This window comes from Odontesthes bonariensis, chromosome 7 (assembly GCF_027942865.1).
Source record: "Odontesthes bonariensis isolate fOdoBon6 chromosome 7, fOdoBon6.hap1, whole genome shotgun sequence".
Classification (NCBI taxonomy): Eukaryota; Metazoa; Chordata; class Actinopteri; order Atheriniformes; family Atherinopsidae; genus Odontesthes; species Odontesthes bonariensis.
In genome coordinates this window covers 14113711-14133147 of record NC_134512.1, presented here as the reverse complement: position 1 = coordinate 14133147, position 19437 = coordinate 14113711, and the positions used below count along the sequence as shown (strand labels likewise).

At 41.0% G+C, this 19437-nt stretch overlaps 1 long non-coding RNA gene across 1 annotated transcript; it reads left to right on the top strand.

Annotated features, from left to right (window-relative positions):
- The first annotated feature begins 1658 nt into the window (after positions 1 to 1658).
- On the top strand, positions 1659 to 9664 carry LOC142384645 (uncharacterized). The gene is made up of 3 exons (XR_012770094.1): positions 1659 to 1757; positions 3486 to 3778; positions 9273 to 9664. It is a non-coding gene; the product is annotated as an uncharacterized LOC142384645 (long non-coding RNA).
- The last annotated feature ends 9773 nt before the right edge of the window (positions 9665 to 19437 follow it).

The following is a 19437-nucleotide window of genomic DNA, read 5'->3' as shown; positions in this document are numbered from 1 at the left end:
AACTCTGTGCATGGGCCCGATGTAAACGCAGAAAAATCCATCTGGAACATTCAGCACGACCTGAAGTTGAGGACATCCGCTTCCAGAGTTTGCTCTGCTTCTGAAAGCAGGTAAGAAACGCCCCTGAAGGTGGACGCACACATCCTCAGATTAGTTTCTTTTCTAAAGCAATGTCCATTTATCTTATGCATACAATGTGGGGACACTGGTGATAAATGTGTAGTTTATCTATTCAAAGGCTTGAAATCCCCCCATTGTTTCATATAGAAACAATGGGGCGAAAGCATATGTGTATGGTCTTTAAACAGGCAAAACCCTTTTATTGTACAATTTCCCAGAGTGTTAAAGGCTTCTGCGAGTCCTCGGCTTCTATTATAATGATGAACAAATTGCTTTTTGTAATAGCTTGCGCGGATTAATCCCTGTGATGTGACATAGTCTAATTTTTTCTTGAAGAAGAAGAAGTAGGCCAATCACAGCTCTCATTAAAAGTAGGGATTCTTTTCCCCCAGGAGCTCCAAAGAGCCAAGAACAAATTAAAGCATCGTTAGAGCCGAGACAATTAAGATTTTGAGGATTTTTATACTGTCTTTGCTTTAAGAGGTCATCTGTTGATCGTGGGGCATCACTTCAACCTGCTGCGCCAAACAGGCACTTCCTCACCTAACGCGAAGTCAGGTTCATGGTCACAGTTTGGCCACACACATGAGACAAAACTGCATGTCGTCCAAACTAATATGATCCGCCTCAAGCCTACATGGAGATAGAGGTTTAAATCCAGAGCGCGTCTTTATGATGTCAAAGCAAAATTGTCAAGTTAGTGTAACACAGCCCCAGTCATTGGTTTGTGGTGTTCAAACGCAACAAACTGCACTGTATTAAATCCCATGTCAGGTTAACAAATAATCCGCCACGTTACCAGGAAAATATCTTGTTCCAAAGGCAAGTGTTACGCGTTAGAACGGGCCTATCCTAGAAATGAGCTGAAGTGCATTATCTAAAGTGGTAACTATATTGCAGATATTTTAAATTGAACTCAGCACGCAAAGTGATATTTAAATGGCAGTTCAGACTGTATTTTTTACTGTTAAAAAAAACAACCAAAAACACTTGTAACTGTGCCCATTTTGAGCAATGATAGGCCTATAAATATGGTGCAGGCGATGCTATTAGCGAAGTGTATGCTATGGCTCCCGTTTTGATACAAAAAAAAATGCTTCTTTGTTTTCTTGCTACAGTAGACCTATCGTCCACGATGTGTATCTGCTTGACATTTACATACATTTAGGATATCATTTCGTCAGCAGGCCCACGCCAGACACGAGCTATACTATCGTAGAGCAGTAACATTGATGCTTAAATTTGCAAGTTAAACCAGCAAAATTTCATCACCACTTGACCCATATTCTCTCTCTCCTTTTTTTTCTTTGCATTTGGTGGCACACATCTGCATTTTTCTCCTATAACCTCAGCTGTTTAGCTTCAAGAGAGTTAAACGAACCGGAGAAGTGTCTAAATACAACAGGCCCTCTAATGCGTGTTTTGGTTCCTTGTAGATCACGCCAGTGTCATTTCGGGCTACAGCATGCGCTTATGTGACAGAGGAGGGGAGGGGGGGGTCTGTTTTTGTCTTTGGTTATCTAGCTGTATGAGTGTTAAATACCTGTCATAAAGCTAGATAACCGAAAGTAGAAATGACCTCCATAACGATGTGTTCATTCACGACTGATGGATCTTCACAAAAAAAAAAAAAAAAGGTAAGAAAAAGTTCTACTGATAATGGAGCAATGGCAAGTTTAAAATGTAGGTTGACACGTTTAAAAAGTAGACTTTTTTAAACATGGTATACCTGTATTTTTTTCTTTACCTGCTTTTGGCGTTTTTCAGTGCACAAAGGTGTCTTATCGTGCATAACCTTGATGTCTGTCATATGATAAAGGAGTTCAAAGGAGATCAAGAATACTTGAACTCATGATGCTGTTGGTTTTTGTTCACCTCTTAGACATATATTCCCCTCCCCTGAATATCTTTGCTTTTCTTAATCTCACTCAGAGATTTGTTTTGAGAATTTATATTAGCTTTATGAATTGTGTCCACGGTAAAAAAAAAAAAAAAGAATAAAAAAGGCTGTCCATGCAGGTTGTTCAGCAACATGGTGCTGAATATTAAACAGGTTGTCCAGTGGCAGAAAGGGGCCAGTATAGACTTCCAGAAATAAGCCCATGCTTCCTAAATTTCAAGGGCCCCTAAAGAGATAAGCATGTAAGGATTTCAAAAGAGAAATGTTGTTGTTTTTTGTGGAGCGAACATCTAAAAATTTGACCTGTAGGAAGAGCACAGTCGAACAGTGACGTAAGCCTGAAACTGAAGCAGCTAAATGGGATTTAAACGTCCGTTGCTTACACTCTTGCTTTTCCCACTGCGACATAACTGGATGACTTCAGTTGAAAGAGGTCTATTAAAGCCCATTATTGGATTTAATGTTGGTAACATTTAGAAAGTGAAATAACAGTCTCTCAAAGACCCCCTGGAGCTGAATCTGCTAAAGGACACTTTAGTATGTTGCCCTTCCAGTCGAGTCACAGTTCAGATGCTCTTGATTGATGTTATTCTGTTATTAATTAAAAAAAGAAAAAAAACCAACACTGTTTCACTTCCGACATTTAGATGAAAGAAAGCGGAAGCAAAAGTTTTCTTAAGGTCCTACAGAAGCTCTAACACTGCAGTTGAGTGGCGAAACACAGGGTTGAAAAAAAACGAACACTTGCCATCTGTATTTAAAGCTGTTGCAAATCTTGAGGCCTTTGGGTTATATTCTGTCTCAGCTCAATGAGAAGGCCAGAGCCATCCAGTAGACAGAAGCTGAACTTTTCAACTTGGTACTTCAGTGCTATACGGTCCATACGCTCAGCGCAGAGAATGCCACTAAAGCTTAGAGAGCACCACAGTGAGATGAGTTTTCATTCATTCTCTTAACTACCCATTGCAGTAGAGCTTGCTGTCAACCCGGGCTAATTGCTTCGTTTCACAGTCAGATATTGGATTTCTGAAAAGGCTGTGTTCCAAGTCTTTTCCGGAGCTTCCCCTGCTATATGTAGCTGGTGAACCTGGTATGCTTCCTTAACGAATGAGAATAAAAACTCTTGAGGCGTTATGAGGTCGTCTGAAGGCATCCTTGATTTAACCTTTGTACCTTTATAATGTGAGGGCTTCTTGTTTAAGCTCTTTCATAGCTGCAGAATACACACTCATGCCTTCAAAAACACTCGCACCCGTTTTGCTCTTTGTATAAACTGGTGAGAGCTGTAAACATTTTGATGATGTGCTGATTTATAACCATAGTTTAGAGCAAGTACTGTTGGCTTAAAAAAAAAAAAAAAAAAGGATATTAATTAATAGTCCATAATCAAAATGCTCTAATTATACTCTGTAATGTTTAACATGGTGTGATTTCCTCTGTTTTATCTATTCTGCATTTACTACAGCCTTCCTATTAACACTGAAAGATCTGGGATGCCCGAACAGAGCCGTCGTTAAGCAAAAACGAAAAATTGGGGGGGCGTAGGGGGGCAGTCAGTCCGGATTTGCCGCCTCCTCCCACCCTCATCCGTTTTACCCGAGATCTCCTGATGCCATCAGCACTGCCAACTGAGAAACTGCCCTGTGCCAAGAAGCGGACAAAGACCCTCCCCAGATCCCTGGAGTATGGGCGCGCTCGGAGGAGCCATCTTGGGAGATGTTTGCCGCGACAACTAAAATGGCTGGGCTGGCACTCGAGGTGAGCTGCATCATGGTTTTCTGTTGGGTGCCAATGGTGTTGGTGATGGCCAGAGGGTGAGGGGTTTGGCGGGGAGTGTGTGAATATGTGCAATGGGGGAAGGGATCTTGAGGAAAGGAAAGAAGAAGAGTTTTCCATTTCCTGCAGTCACACATGGCCTCTCTCTTTTCTTCTGTGATCCGCTGCTGCTAATTAGCAGTTATGGGGTGAGGTGTGTGTGAGTGTGTGTGTGTGTGTGTGTGTGTGTGTGTGGTGGTGGTGGTGGTGGTGGTAGGGGTGGGGGGGTGGGTAGCAAACAAAATTAATGAGCTGGCACCGGTTGAAGGAAATCTGCTATCCTCTCTTATCATGGTGCTACTTTACTCCCTGATGCACACCAGACAGTGGTGTACGGCACGTTTCCACATGACGAAACCTCATTGATTAATTCACAGTAAACTGCCTTTGTCGTGAAATCGTGATATTTATTACAGTATCTATAAGGATCTTAATAATCGGAAAATTTCAGGTGCTGAGGAAGGAATGATAGGGTGATGCTAGAATAATTTGTTTTTTAAAGTAAAGTATTTCATTTACTTTATGTCAAAACATATTTTTGTTTGCAAAATAATTCCTTGTGTATAAAATTGGCATTTCATTACTTATATTTCAGTCCAGTCTGCAGCACACATCAGTGTGTGTGTCTTGCTAATCAGAAGTGCCACAGTGAAGGTGAATTTGTACAATTGTTAAAGCAACTTAGCCGCGCACAAATAACCTGGACTAATTTTCTAGTTGAGCTAATATGATTTTAAGCGTTGGGTTCCTGCATTTTAATGTTAGTTACTGCTCTCTGCCTTGTAATTTTATGATTACTTTAGTCAAAATGCAGATTAAAAATGACACACGTCATAAACAAAATCTTAAATTTGACTTAGAAAAAAAGACACTATTAAGTACCAATCCCCCAAATCTTTACCAGCATGATATCTGGAACCTTACACACACACACACACACACACACACACACACACACTAAACTCTCCTCATGGCATAAAGATGCCCTGTACCACCTGCCATGACTGGCAGCAACCTGAGGCAGAAAAGCAAGACACGTGAGCATGTGTGTCCAGGTCCGACATGTGCAGCTGCGGTGCTGTGTGTTAATGAACAGCGCCATGTGTTTTCAAATTATCATTCAGCCCCGTACCCTCTCTCTCTAACCCTCCTCAATTGTTGCCTGCCCGGCAACCCCCCCCCTTAAAAAAAAAAGCCTGCTTTCCCACTATTGTGGGAACTGGTGGTGCAGCGGGCCTGTGCTGGGGGGCAGGGTGGGAAAGACCCTCCAGACTAGACATGAGCAGATGCCTGAGACATTAGACTGTCGTGCGGATCACCGGGGTCGAGCTAACCACTGAGTTTTAATGTGTGGGCAAGTGTATGTGTGTTTGATATGTGTGCGATGTGGGGGGTGGGGGGTGGGGGGTGTAGTCCAGGCCCTGGAGTGCCACCTGACTGTTCATTAGTCTATTCAGGCTTCTCTGCATGTCTGAAAAACATGGAGATGCTATATTTTCTGCTAAATGAGAGGGTTTTCCCAGGCATTAGATATGCATTCATACATGATATGCATGCAAAGCTGTATGCTGAGACCTACACGCTTTTTGTCATACTAAATCCCAGTTTTGTACTGCATTGTATCAGAAGTGCAATGCTATGATATATTCACATTTTCTAATGAAAATCTGCAGACTAGCCGTGTATTTGTTCTCAGTTTTCTGTATGGTTGCTTATTGTGCTTAATGCAAACAATATCCACACATTTGTGTGGAAGCGTAAAAAAGAGAGACAACATTAAAAATCCCACAAGAATTGGTGGCACACCATATCACTTAAATGACTCAGCTAAGGCAATGGGTGCGCCCTGAGAACATGAATGATGTAACCTGCGGATAATGATTATTAATGGGCTTCATACTGTAAATGTGCTTCCACAAGATGTGTAAGGCATGCGCAGCCCACATGTCAAAGGATTATTCCCTCTCTTTATTCATATAAAAGACTCAAAACTGTCTCTATAATTGCATTTGTGCTGCTCATCTGTGATGTACAGCATATTGCTTCAGGCGGATTTGACAGAAGAGAGGAAGCAAGTCGAGAAATTAATGTTGGGGGTACTTTAGTTTTCTCCGTACTATGTCGCGTACATTAGGGAAAACAGAGGAGCAGAAGGTTGGATTTAAAAGGTAAAACAAAAGACTGGCTAATCAAGAAAGGGTTAAAGATGGAGAAGCCAAATGTGTATGGAAAGGAGGCAGCAGGTGTAGCACATGGGCAGCCATGTTTGAGCTGTGAGTGTTTGGCTATCTGCTGATGAAGTCAGCTTGTGCTAGCTTGTGTTGTGCCATGCTAGAGAGATCTGCATCTGCGAGGATCAGGGCATGGAGGACTGGTGTGTGCGTGTATGTTCATATACCGCTTAGCAACTGAAGCTGCGGCAATCGACACAGACAGCATGGTCAAAGAGAGAGGCGGTGACTGAAGCACATTGGTCAGGAAAATGTATTCATCTTTAAGATGTCTGCAAGACGAGCATTCACATTTGTTTGGAGGGTGTAGAAATGACTGACAAGCAAAAATGCTCACAGATTGCTTGAACTAATGACGAGGCGGAGCTAAAATCCTTACTAAATGCAATACAGGGAGGAAATAACAAGTGAAAAAAAAAAAAATAGCACGTTTGATTTTGACAACCTACTGTGTCTCAAAACACTCGGTGAAACTGCTTAATGGTCGGGTTTTTAATCTGCTCTGAAACAAAGACTCTTCAATCAAGATTCCCTGAAACTAGAGCGGCTCGAGAGTGAGGTCAGCTGCTTTGACACCAAGTCAGGAGGATTTAGGACCTGAATGACCCTGAATATTCCTTTGCATGCTGCAGCCTCTGTTACTTAAATATTCATTCCTCACTCTTGACTTCCCTCTGCTCGTACATAAATTTACATTTGACAGAAAAATGTATTTTCCCTGAAGAAAATGGCATAGAGAGAGATGATTACCTTTCCACTCTTTCGTCTTCCTTACGTCTGTTATTCATTATTAACTATGTATTGCTTTAGCTATGTGGGATTTTCAATGTTGGGGAATTATAATGTGCGACATGATGAAGTGACAGTAGTCAATGCTCACTACACATTCTGCGTGGGTGCAGTGGCGTAGCTATAGTAGCGATAAAATGTTAATTCCACATAGCTCCTGGGTTACCTCCTCGCTATGTGTGGACACTATTAATGTTTTAACGGCTCTACAGAGATATATTACGCCCAGCTCATGGGTCGCCAGTAGTCTTGGATGAGGTCCAATGTGGGTCAAACGAGGCTCATTGGTGCTCTTTAATGCAACTTTGGCTGAGACTAATCTCAGACAAAGCCCAATGTTAAGTATCTTAGAGGAAGATGGAGAGAAGTTTTTACATCCCAGGCTTTTCAGATTACATCTCTTGGCTGTTGCATCCCTGAGTAGGGGTCCTGTATGCGCCAATGAAAGTATAGAAGAATTAGGTGCCTGAGCCTTTAATACAGTGACCCATTGTAATCATAGCAGGAGATGAGGTTGTAGGGTGAAGGAAATACTGTGGAATCCTTGATGTGACCTCTTTAGTGTGTACGTGCAATTTTATTCTGTGCTACTGTATATGAGTCGGATACCAGGCTCAAAAAGTAGGTGCCTCTCCCTTTTATCTCTACCCTACGAGAAGTTGTGTTTAAGATTCAGAAAATGTGTCAGAAATCAAATCAAGTTCAAGTTCATGGGTGCAGACGGTGAGGGAGTTTGGAGTGCCTGTGGCCACCCTGGAGTACAAGAATAAGAGGAGGAGAAGGCGGTGGGGTGGCGGGTGAGGAGTACATAGCCTTTGACCTGTGTTAGGGTTGCTAAGGGAAAGACGCCGGTCGGTTCAGTAATGTAAGAATGAAAAGGCCAAATTGTCAGAGCTGTCCTGCAGACGTCAACCCCCACCTACAACACACACAAACTCCAGCCCATTCACACATACTCACAGATGGCACGGGCCAGCTTGGGAATGTTAGCTGCTTTTATGCTCATCAGACACTGCTATAATTCATCCAGAGTTACGCTGTCTGCACCTCTTCCTCGGAGCTTTCTGTTGGACCGCTTGGGTCTCGGTTCTCAGCCTCGTCCTACACACCCTAACACTTATTGTGTGCGTTTGCGTGCCACTCGGTGTATAATAACTAGAGTTAAACAAAGAGAGAGGGAAAGAAAATCCTGTGTTGCAAGTAAACAAGCTTGTCAAAAAAATGTTGTTTCCTTCCAAAAACACAACTCATGTCTTGTTCAGTGTAGTCAGGCGAAGTTTTTCCACTAAAAGGACTCTTGATATTGTTACAGTGAAATAGCATAGCAAACATTTCCTCCTCAGTGAGACCAAAGTAGTTTCTATGGCTAATAGGATATGTGATGGGCCCGTGCATTTAAAGACATTCAAGCAATTGTTAAATCCACCATTATGAGACAAACTATTATATGTGCAGTTTAAATGTGAACCAACTCATCAAGCACAGGTATTACATTGCAGTTTCTTTTGTTCGTATCATAGTGTGGCTAAATAGGTAGTTAGAATAAGCTGTTGCATCAGTCAACCATATATATTTCTATGTTTACTCATTCTTACTGCTCAGCGTTTGATGTTTGACTGACTGTGTGTCAGAGTGGGCATTCAAATCCAGTGATTGTAGTATGTGCATGTTCCGTGGCCCCTCTGTAAACGTGTCCAAGTGTGGCCTCATTTAAGGCTGCATTCATTCAAGGGAGGGGCCTGGCGAATGAAAGAGCGCGTATTTGCATACGCTGCATGCTGTCTGCGGAGAGGGAGCAGTCGAAAAAAGATATCAGAGGTGGACAAAGAGAACGAGGACAAATCCTTCATTGTGGGGTTGGTGGGAGAAAGGGCTCATCTGAATTGGGGAGTGGGTGAAAATTGACAGAGAAAGAGTTCGAGCCGGTTCCCTGTGGGGATAAAAGCCTTAAGATCCCTCCATGCATACAGCATGAAAATGGAGGAGAAGAACAACATGCAGAGCACGGGGGCTTTAAAAAAAAATAAAATAAAATTATCGTGCATGAAAAGGAAGTTTGTTTTTGTGCAACACTTCCTCCAACGTCTGATGTACGAAATGAAAAATCACACACAGCCACAAAATTACTAGTGTCAAAACAAATTCATCAACATTTGGATAAACCAAACATGTCAGACTTTTTTATTACCCAGCATGCCCTCTTTTTTTGTTTGATTTTCATTTTATTGCAGATGTTTTGTCTGAAAATGCTTTACTTTCATAAAGCTTTTAAGTACTCAATACAGTTTGCCACCAAAGACAATCTTTTTTTCTTTCTTTTTCCACTTCCCAAAAATTACTCCCATGTTGAGTGGATGACTTGACAAAGCTAAGTTTGATTCTCATGCTAATGACTCCCTTCGTCTTCTTTTACTCAGAGGCGGGACAGGAGCTGGCACACCGAGGACCAGATTCAAGGAAATGTCGTCAACTGGCTGGCTGGATTCTTGGCAGAGCATGAAATCAAGAGACTATGAGATCACTGTGTCAAAATAGCATACAACTCAAAATGTGTTTGTCAGACATTCTGGTAACAATGAATCATGTGATGAAACAACTTTGGACAAAAGATTGCAAATAAAAAGACTTGGATATTCCCAATTACTTCACACTCACTAATCCATGTGCATTACATGAATGTTTTGATGCATTTTCAAGTTGGCAATCCATTTTTCCTCCTTGTATCGCAAAATTTGGATAAGATACAAATGTATTAATGACGTTTGCTGCTGTCGATTACACATCAATGAAATAAAAATACTGAAAATGATACACCTGTGTTAAAAGTCCTACTTCTCAGAGAACCATATACAGTACATAAGCCCTGCCCGTGATCATTACATGGCTTACATGTTGAAAGTAGGCTAACGTCATATCGAAAATAACCTTACACTTAATAGAGTCTCGGCTTTGATTTTAAAAGAGGTAAAATTAGACAAAAGCCGCTTTGTTTAGTAGTCAGAACGTCTCTCTCTCTCGCTCTCTCTCCATTTTTGGTGGGGGATTCACATGCTAATGTGCGTGAAGCTGGTGTGAGAAAGCGTTTGAGTGACCCCTCATTAAGTTTTAATTAGGAGCAGACAGAGTAACGTGCGCTGCATGGTTGAGGCGAAAAAAATAAATGTAGGCCTATCTGCCGCAAAACTCGGTGGACCAAATTACTCCGCGTGCTTTTAAAACTAAATACGAATAGATTCGTCTATTCGTCTAAAAACGATTGTTTTTAGCATGCACGCAGTTTATTTATTTATTTTTTCCTGTTCTTGGACAGGAGTCATATAAAAACAAACGCCCTGAATTATACATTTAAATTAAGAATTAAAATGTCTCGCGCTCATTGGGATGTTTACTTTGACCCATATAATGTGACGCTGCACGGCAGGGCAAAATTTCGACGATTAATTTCGGGATTAGGCAACAGGCCTTCCTGGTGTCTGTCTGACCTCAGTCAGTGTCCGTCTGATCTGTGTCCGGAATCAAACAGCAGATGGACACGCGCGCGGGGTCAACGGGGGATTATTTCCGTGTCTTTCTGTAGAAACAAACAAAGCGACCAGAAATTACAAGAAAAACAGACACGTGGGTTTCTTCAGACTCAAATTTCCTCTTGTTAGACAAAAAAAAAAAATAAAAAAAAATACCTCGAGTGTTTGATTTGTGGATAATAAATCATTTTAATCATTCTTAATTAAGTGTTGTGTTTAACAGGACTTATTTTTTCTAAAAAGACAAGGTGGAAAAGGCCAAAATGGAGTTGCCCAATGCAGAGTCTTTTTGCAGCGTTTCAGTTTCCAAACATACTTGGCGACAACCATCTTAGGTTGCCATGGCTTAAAAGTGCTGAAAATGTATATGACACTCATTTGAATGTACACCATGGCTACCTGCATATATAATATCAAATTGTCCATCACCCTTTGAACTTGAATTCAGTGATTAAAAGTAAAAAAAGAAAAGAAAAGAAGGCAGAAAATGTGTCTGAGAGGAAAAACTCGTGGGGAAAGAGTTGCACATATATCTGTAAGCATCAATCTATTGTTTCCAGAGTTGCTTTAAAGAAATTTACGTTGACACTTACGTTGAGCATCATTTGAACAATGTCTCCTAACAGTGACACTCACAGCAGTGCAGCAGTCAGCATGTTTTCAAGCCTTCCAAACATTACAGCGGCTGATCTTGGTGATTAGTTCCCCTCTATGGGTGAAAGAAAACTCATTTGTGAAATCACCCTCTGTAGAGCCTGGATGGAAGAAAAGCACAAATGTTCTGATGTCGTAAAAAAAAAAAAAAAAAAAAAATCATTACACTGGTGGAATTTTCATCATCAAAAATCGCCTCTATTGGTTTTACATCACAAGCTCTGCAAATGTGTGCTTTACTTATGTTACCATCTGCACACAAACCATAGAGAGCTTCAGTTGTACCAGTTTTGTCAGCTTCACTATCCCATCATGAGGACCCTGCTTGAATCTCCTACTTAGGGTAAATATTGGTTTTAGATGAGAGCTTTGTTAGAGGGGGCAGCCGGTCAGGGACCTGTTGGTGAAGTCCCTGGTCGGCAGGGGGTCAGGGATCAGGATGTGGACAGTTCCCCAGAGGACAATAAACAGGCCGGAGAGCTGCAGAGGTCAGAAGCAGCCGGAGCCACAAACAAGGGACCAAGGGTCAGGGACAGCTAATTAAGTGGCTATTTCCAGCTATTCCCAAGTGACCATTGGACGGAGAGAGAATGCTTGGAGAAGTCCATTTAAAAGAGGTTAGTAAAACACGGTAACTGGAAACAAATAACTGGGATAAGCACATAAAAGGCACAAGAAACAGAAAGTTCAAATGAGGACATTTTCATTTTTAATTTCAGTTGAACATTTCCTGCACGTTTTATGGTATTTCGATCAGTAATGACAGAAATAACACGTCCACATCCAACTTTACCTTTGACTTTTTGTTCGTGAGAAAAGCAGCGAGGCAGAGCCGCACCACTCGAGCTGAGCTATCCAAACATTTAGGAGGGAAATAAGGCATTTATGTCTTCCCAAGCCCATGAATTAGCCTATGTGCATGATGCTTTAGCATAAGAATGGAGATGGGGGGCGGGGGGTGCTGTGAACGCCTCTGACAATGACCCCTCTCCCAGGATGTGAATAGCATCACTCAAGGGGTGCCCGGCGGTCTCTCAGTAAGACCTGAGCCTTGCCCTCGCCTACACTTCTAATAAGGCTGATTTAATGCGTCCTACGAGTCCCTCCTCATCACCCTGTTCACCGCTGCCTCAGAGGAGTCACTCTGCGGACTTTTACCGCAGGCTAACACAGCCCTGCCTCTGGGCCTCCTGCACTGTGAGAAGCTGGAGGAGCTGGTGTGAAACAAGGGGCCTTCCTCCCTCCACAGTCTTTGTAGTCAACCGGTTGCTCCAGCCCTGAGCTGGTGTTTCATGAACACTGCTTTTGACTTATTAGATTTTGTTTTTCACGAAACATCTATGTCATACTTCACTTTTGTGTTCAAGTCCTTTGGATGCTACCTGAAATTTGGGTCTTATATTTGAATAAAAAGAAGAAACCTGTGATGAGAATTTGAAATAACACTGCAACACTTATGTACACACATATACACTATATTGCTGTATAATGTAAGCATGGCAATGCTATATGTAGGCATCATGTTATCTCATTGTCAAGTCGACTGATTTATGCCATTTGAATGATAAAACAACAGCTGAAGGTACACTTTTGATTATTTGCATCTGCTGCTGTTTCTGTCTTAATGGCGTTCTTATGATCTAGTTTATGTACAAATACCTCCAACACACTTTGCAAGTGAAGTTCATCCTGTGTCCACAAAGTTTATCTGATGACAAGATCACTGTAAAAATAAAGAAAAATAAAAAGTTAAAGTTAGTTTCAGTATCAGAGAGCAGAGGAGCAAACTCCTCTCCCACAATCATCCGAAAATGAAAATTGGCTCACTTGGAAAAAAGCTCTACGGAAGAAAAAAAATCCCCCCAAAAGACTTGGGTTGAGGTGGTTTTCTGTAAAACTCTTCTGTCGGTTAATTCAAACGTGTTATTTCTTATTTTGACTGATGGAGACCTGGCTCTGATATGAAAAAAAAACAAAAAAAAAAAAAAACAGAAACTGCCCAACAAGAGCAATTCAGAATCGAGACAATTCACACAGAATAATTGCTAAGATCAAATGTTTGTGAGATTACTTTTGAAGGAGATAATTATGCAAGGCTGCTGTTTGATTGAAAATAATAACATTTTATAAAAAGTCTTATTCTTAGATGTCAATGTATGGGGCAATGCCGCAAAGTATGGGGCAAGTTATTCGGTGCTTTATTACATTTTTTTAAACGTACGTCTTTACATCAGTGTTCACAGCTGAAGTATACCTGTTTTGATTGGTGTGTGACACCATCAGTGCAGCAGCACGTCCCGCCTCTTGTTGCAGCTCATTCTCCGGTTGTAATACAGTTAATAGACGACCTGTGTAGCGCACAGTGGGTCCTCTGAGAGACAGTTACCTATCAATCCTCTATTATAGACTCTGTGGCGCATTCAGGCTTGTCAGGTGCGATTTAAAATGCTAACTTGAATTTAAAAACAAATATAGAGGTAAAGCAATAATAGGCCTATTTATTTAAACATATATAAATATAAATATATATATAGGCTATTCTTTTAATCGTAAAAACTTGGCATGCAGAAATGTTACACATTTGCTCGGTTGATTCTGAACAGTTCCAGACAAAATCTCCAAAATATTGTGATGCACGCAAATGTTCGTTGCTCAAAAATGCAAAGTAAATGCGTCACAATTTCGATTTGAAAATTCAATCCGTTCTGACTGTAAAACAAGTTTTTCATATTCGTGAGTTTTTTTGTTTTTTTTTTTCAACCACGACCTAAACAAATAAGCTTCAACATCGCAGCTGCAAAATAGCATTTATAGTATTTAGCTTTTTTTTTTTTGCCAATTATTACCCATTTCTAAATATATATCATCTTAAAAAAAGGTAATTCCTCTCAATGTGTAACCCAAGTGGTGGCCCTCTAAAAGGCTTTTTTTCATGTTAAAAAAATAATCTGTTGCAAGTTTTAGTTTACATGAAAGACTAGATTATTCACAGGCGAATATTTTGTTATCTGGACTGCTCCTGTCTGCCATGAGAATCTAAGTTAAGAGGTGAAGTTTTGAAGAGACTCCTCAATTTCTTCATACATCGAGACTGTCCTACTTCCCAAAAACGAGGAGGAAAGGCTCCCGTGGCTGAACCCCTATCCATGTCTGCTGCATATGTGGGGACAGTATTCAGTATAAAATCCTCTGATCAAACACTGTCAAACTGAAGTGAGATAAGCCGGCCGACCAATTTACATAAAGACCGAAAGAAGATGACAGAAACGGAAACAAAACGTAATTAAAAAAAAAAAAAAACTTCTAGAAATAGAAAGGAAGGAAGGAGAAATTGGGTATTAGGAAAGATTGATGAGCCCACATTGAGGCACAAACAGTGCGCATGCTCGCTCATCCTCATCAGAGCAGCATGCAGCGTCGGTTTGCATTTTTCCAAAAGCCACGTGAGGTTTCAGCCATTCCGTCCTCTCGCAAATCTGTCACGACACTGATGCTTGCAGCTGAGTTGTGATTGGCTGAAGACGTTGTGAGTCAGCAGTCAAAGGTGAAAGGTAAAATATTTGCATCAGAATCATTTCAGCCACAAATTTAATTTGTTTGAAATCCATATTTATGTACGTATCAGCTGGCAATATGAAAATGCTCTAAAATGTTTCCATTCGGTTTTATCGTCTGCTTTCTTTTCACGTGGCTGTCTTCCATCTCTGCAGGAATTCCAAGTCACATTCCAACAGGCTGATTTTAGGGTTATTCATCACCATTCAGCCTTTATTCAGACACAAGGGACTCGGACCGTGTCTGATGTGTGGCTGCTGTGTTAGCCTTTGACCCCGGACTGTCTGGAAGGCTGCGGTGACACAGAGTCAAGGTCAAGGGGAAGTAAATGGGGGGGGGATGGGGATAGGCGTGGGCAGCATCTGATGGGTGGAAAGGCTCCCTGTCTGGGAGTGCACAACCCAGACAGTCCCAGACGTCTGCCGAAGGGGAAACAGTGGCGTATGTGAACTCTGTCTGTTCCCACTCGCCTCTGTGGCCCTAAAGGGGCCGCTAAATGTTTAGAGACCAACAAGGTGGTGGTTCACACATGAGACATGTATGTGAGAAACACACAGTCTGAATATCACTCATCTTTTAGATGCAGATTAACATGAAGTCAAAGCCTTAAACCCCCTTTTTTTTTTTACTGTCTGATCTTCCATCTCACCAAAAAGATTTGATCTTTGCAACAGTGCACTGTTTAACTTTTATTCTTAAGATTATTGATCCATTGTTTAAATGTCCTTTAACAAATTAGGCTGCCTATCTCTTTTTTTTATCCACTACTTGCTCTTTAAAGGCTTCATATTTTAAGTGATGCTTAGTGTGAAACTCAATTTTTAGGTAAGATTTATTCAACTTCCAGTCAGGCTTATTTCTGACCTTCAGCTATTTGTAGCATGTTGTTAAATATTAAACCATTAGCTTTTGGCTGTTTTGACTTGTGCTTCCTTTCAGAACAGTAGCTTTGCTTGAAAACCATAGGATCTTTTCTTAATATTAAAAGCATTCAAGGCCCAAGCTGTCCAATTTCACATAAAAGAGAACACTTCATTAAAACCTAATAAGTAAATATGAATATACTGAAGTAGAATTCAGTTGCTAAAATCCTGTTTCTAATGTTTTAGTCACATCTTCAGCCCTTCAGACATATTTTGCCTCTTTAAGTTTGCTTTTTCAACTGGATTTTTACCAATCCAGTTGAAATACATTATGTCCAATATGTTCAGTTACCTGATCAGAAACGCTTGAAGCCACACCCACAGTTACATTTCTTCACTGAAAACAGCTAAATTTAAGGTAATACCAGAATATTTTCAACAAAGAAGAGTCTGTGACTCTTAAAGTCTCGTCCTAATGTGTGCAGAGAAGATGTGTTCAAATGACACCACAAGCTCAGACAAACTTTCACTCAGCAGCTGAAAATGAAGACAGCTATTAAGTGCTGTATTAAACTAGAAACTCAGATAACTGCTGATCAAATGCTCCAACAGCAAATCTGATTCAGGCAACGACTCGGCTTTAGGAAATACTTTGTAAAGTTTACTTTACTTTACTTTACCTTGAGGCCTACGGTGGGATCTCAATTACACCAGCGCTGTAAATTATTACAGGGCGATCAATCATCTAGGTGCAGAGGCAGCTCCCTCTGCAGGTATGAAATGGTGCCTCTTTCATAGTGGCAGATATGTTCACCCAACCAACCATATCAAACAAGCCACAGACACATACGCACTTTCAGCCAAACTCACATTGACGGTCACAGATATAAGGCCCCGCAGACCTCCTGGGTGATCTGCAGTGGAGCGTGTAGCCACCTGTCAATCACCAGATCTTGTCCGCTTTAAAAGAGACGTTTCGTCTGAGACAACGGCAGCCTGTCCCTCCCCATACATTCTGCCTCCCCTAGCAACCATCGCCGGATGACTGAGCGGCTTTGTCCCTTCACAACAGGAGTCTACCATTGAACCCAGAAGCCCGTAGCAACCAGAATTAGAGGGTGTCAGAAAGGGGTCTTTTCTGTGAAACGGGGGTGAAAGCTCTGCTCTGGTCCCCACGTCTGGGATTCATATCATGGACCTGAATGGCATCCCCACCTCTTTCTAAAAGCTAGTGTAAAGGAGCGTATGAAGGGACTAGCTGTGAGCGGATAGGATCATGGTTAATCTGCTGTTCCTCTCCACTGTGGTCCGATAGGGACACTTAAACAGCCTCTCTGGCGTGGGGAGGCCCGGCAGATACCTGCGGGGCACAGAGCTATGGGATGCAAAAAGTGATGGACAGTGGTAGAAGAAGTACTAAGAACATTTAGGCTATTTGCACCACAGTCGACATGAGAATATTAAAACATTTAAATCCAAAATTCAAAACCATAAATAGGCAATCAGAAATTTAAGAACAGGTTCCGCAGAAAATTACTCATTACACATAAAAGAATAATGCGTAAGCAACATTTTGTTAGAGCCAAAGAGCTTTTTTTATCAAGAGCCGCTTGATAAAAAAGTATCAGTATCATAGTGTAAAAGTGCTCACTTTTGAGCCAAAGCACTGCATTTGAAATGTTACTTAAACTGATCATGTTATGAGCAAAAATAGTATCAAAAAGCATAGCCTGCTTATAATTAACTGACTAGAGTTTTTGCATGAAATATCTGTGAGGGAACTTGACTATGACTGATAATATTGTAGGGTTGCAGACCGCGATATTTCCCTGAAAATATATGGAAACGTTGCGTTACACTAAAACCACACCTGCTCGAACAACTTACCACTAATTAGAATCATACGCAACAGGTAAGTGATGTGAGTCTGTATAAATATGGCATCCAAGAGAGCGGGAACGTTTGGAAAGTAAAGATGTTGAAGGGCTCACCACACCATGAAGATTTTGTGTGAAATTGAGCTCTGATGTTTTTGGGGGTTCCATGTGGCTCTAACGGTAGAACAAATGAGAATGAGTCTAACGTTCTCGTGGTAGCTGGTCAAGGTTCAAATCCTTCATCCCCGTCATCTCCCTCAGTCTGCCCACTTTCCCTTCTCTTTCTAAATAAAGGTCTCAAATTGCAATAAGAAAAAGTTTCTTCATGAGAATTGCAAAAAAGCATCTATGTTAGATACTTTAAGCAAAATATTCAGATAAATGTCTGTTCGCAATTTACAAAATAGAAAACCAGTACTGAATTGATGTAAGCTCTGGGCCTTGAGGCCACACTACATGAAAAACAGAAACAATTCACTGCTGAGGCTCAGGAAAACACCTGGAAAGTTAAATCAGTTAAAACAGCGAGTCACACTCTACCACACAAAACAAAAGAAAACCATGCTAGCGAGGTCCAAAACTGTCCCTGCTTTCCTCAGGCCCAAGCTAATTTAAGATGGACTGAGGCAAGGTGGAAAACCATCCTGTGGTTTGATCAAATCAAATTGTGACGCTGTTTTTTTTTAAATACTATTAGGGTTATGGTCAAACAATGACATTAGTAACTTGTTCATCTACGGGGGCACCACTAATGCTGTACAATACATACAGGTTTTGCTGCCATGTTTCGTTTTAAGGAAGGTCTTGCTCATTTTATCAATAACAATGTCAAATCACATTCTTCAAATATAAAAGCAGCATTCTGCCATCATAAGAGTCTAAATGTCCCACTTTAAAAATTTTTTTTGTTGACATCAAAGTTGAATTGAGCATATATGTTTTTCTGAAAACAATAAGATTTATCACATTTAACGTCTTGTAGTAAAGTAGCAAAATGCTTTACATTTTACACAGCATCTTAACTTTTAAAAGTACCACATTACTTACATGATTACATTTGTAAAATTATACTTTAAATGAATACAGTGTAAGACATAGGATGTCTCTCTGAGAAGTAGCAAAAATGACCTAAAAGTTCCAGAAAACAAGAAAGGAAAAAGAAGAGAACTGAAGGTTTGAAATTCCTGCAGAGGGATCATCTTTAGGGGAAACTGGAGCTGCACAAAACAGGAGCAGATTAACGACAGAGAGAAAAGAGTGTAGGTCTGAATAGTTTATGAACTGTTTTATGGACTTGTTGTTGCTTTCAACAGGGCGTTTACTGCTCTGTTTATAACAAAGCAAACACAGACCTATGAATACTACTGTAACAGCTGTAGATCCTCATAAATGTGAAGGGAATTCAGTGAAGTTTAACTATAAAAAGTGACTGACAGATATTACATGAATACGCGAGCAAAAGACATAGTCACCATCACACAACATATGCTGTTTTCCTAGAACAATGCAGACAAATAATAGAACTGTAAAAGCCACAATCAGATTCTCCAACATGACCTCCCACGTTGTATTTAACCCTGCCGTGTTCTGTACGTTTCCCATTGCCATATGAAGGAGATTATAAATTACAAAGAGCAAAACTGTACAGAACATAAAGTTTTCTTGGTACATTCTTTATCATTAATGAGCGTCTCAGCGGCCCCCTGTATGGAAGCACTTTTTGTGCAGCTCCTATTCTAAGCCTCCATCCTGCACCCTCGTTCCCAGCCTTCGGCTTCTCTCAACCTGTCAATCAAAGATCATGATTGAGGCCGGATGGCAGGCAGTCAGTCATCAGCAATGAAACTGAGGCCTCATTCCCCCTTTCGTGCCCCCTTCGATCCTCAAGTTTTTCCATCTCACCTTCTCATTAGCCCTTTTCTCCGCCTCTACTGTCCCCGTGTACTAACATCTGTGACCAGTTTCTGTTTAAAGGAAGGTTGGCTTCATGGTGCCATAAGGCCAGGCTTCCTAAACTTCAGAGGGGAAGGCCTGCTGTCATTTTAAAATAAGTCTGATTTAGTTTTAACAGGCCTCTGCAGTTGCCCTTTAAGTGGCTGATGAATAAAC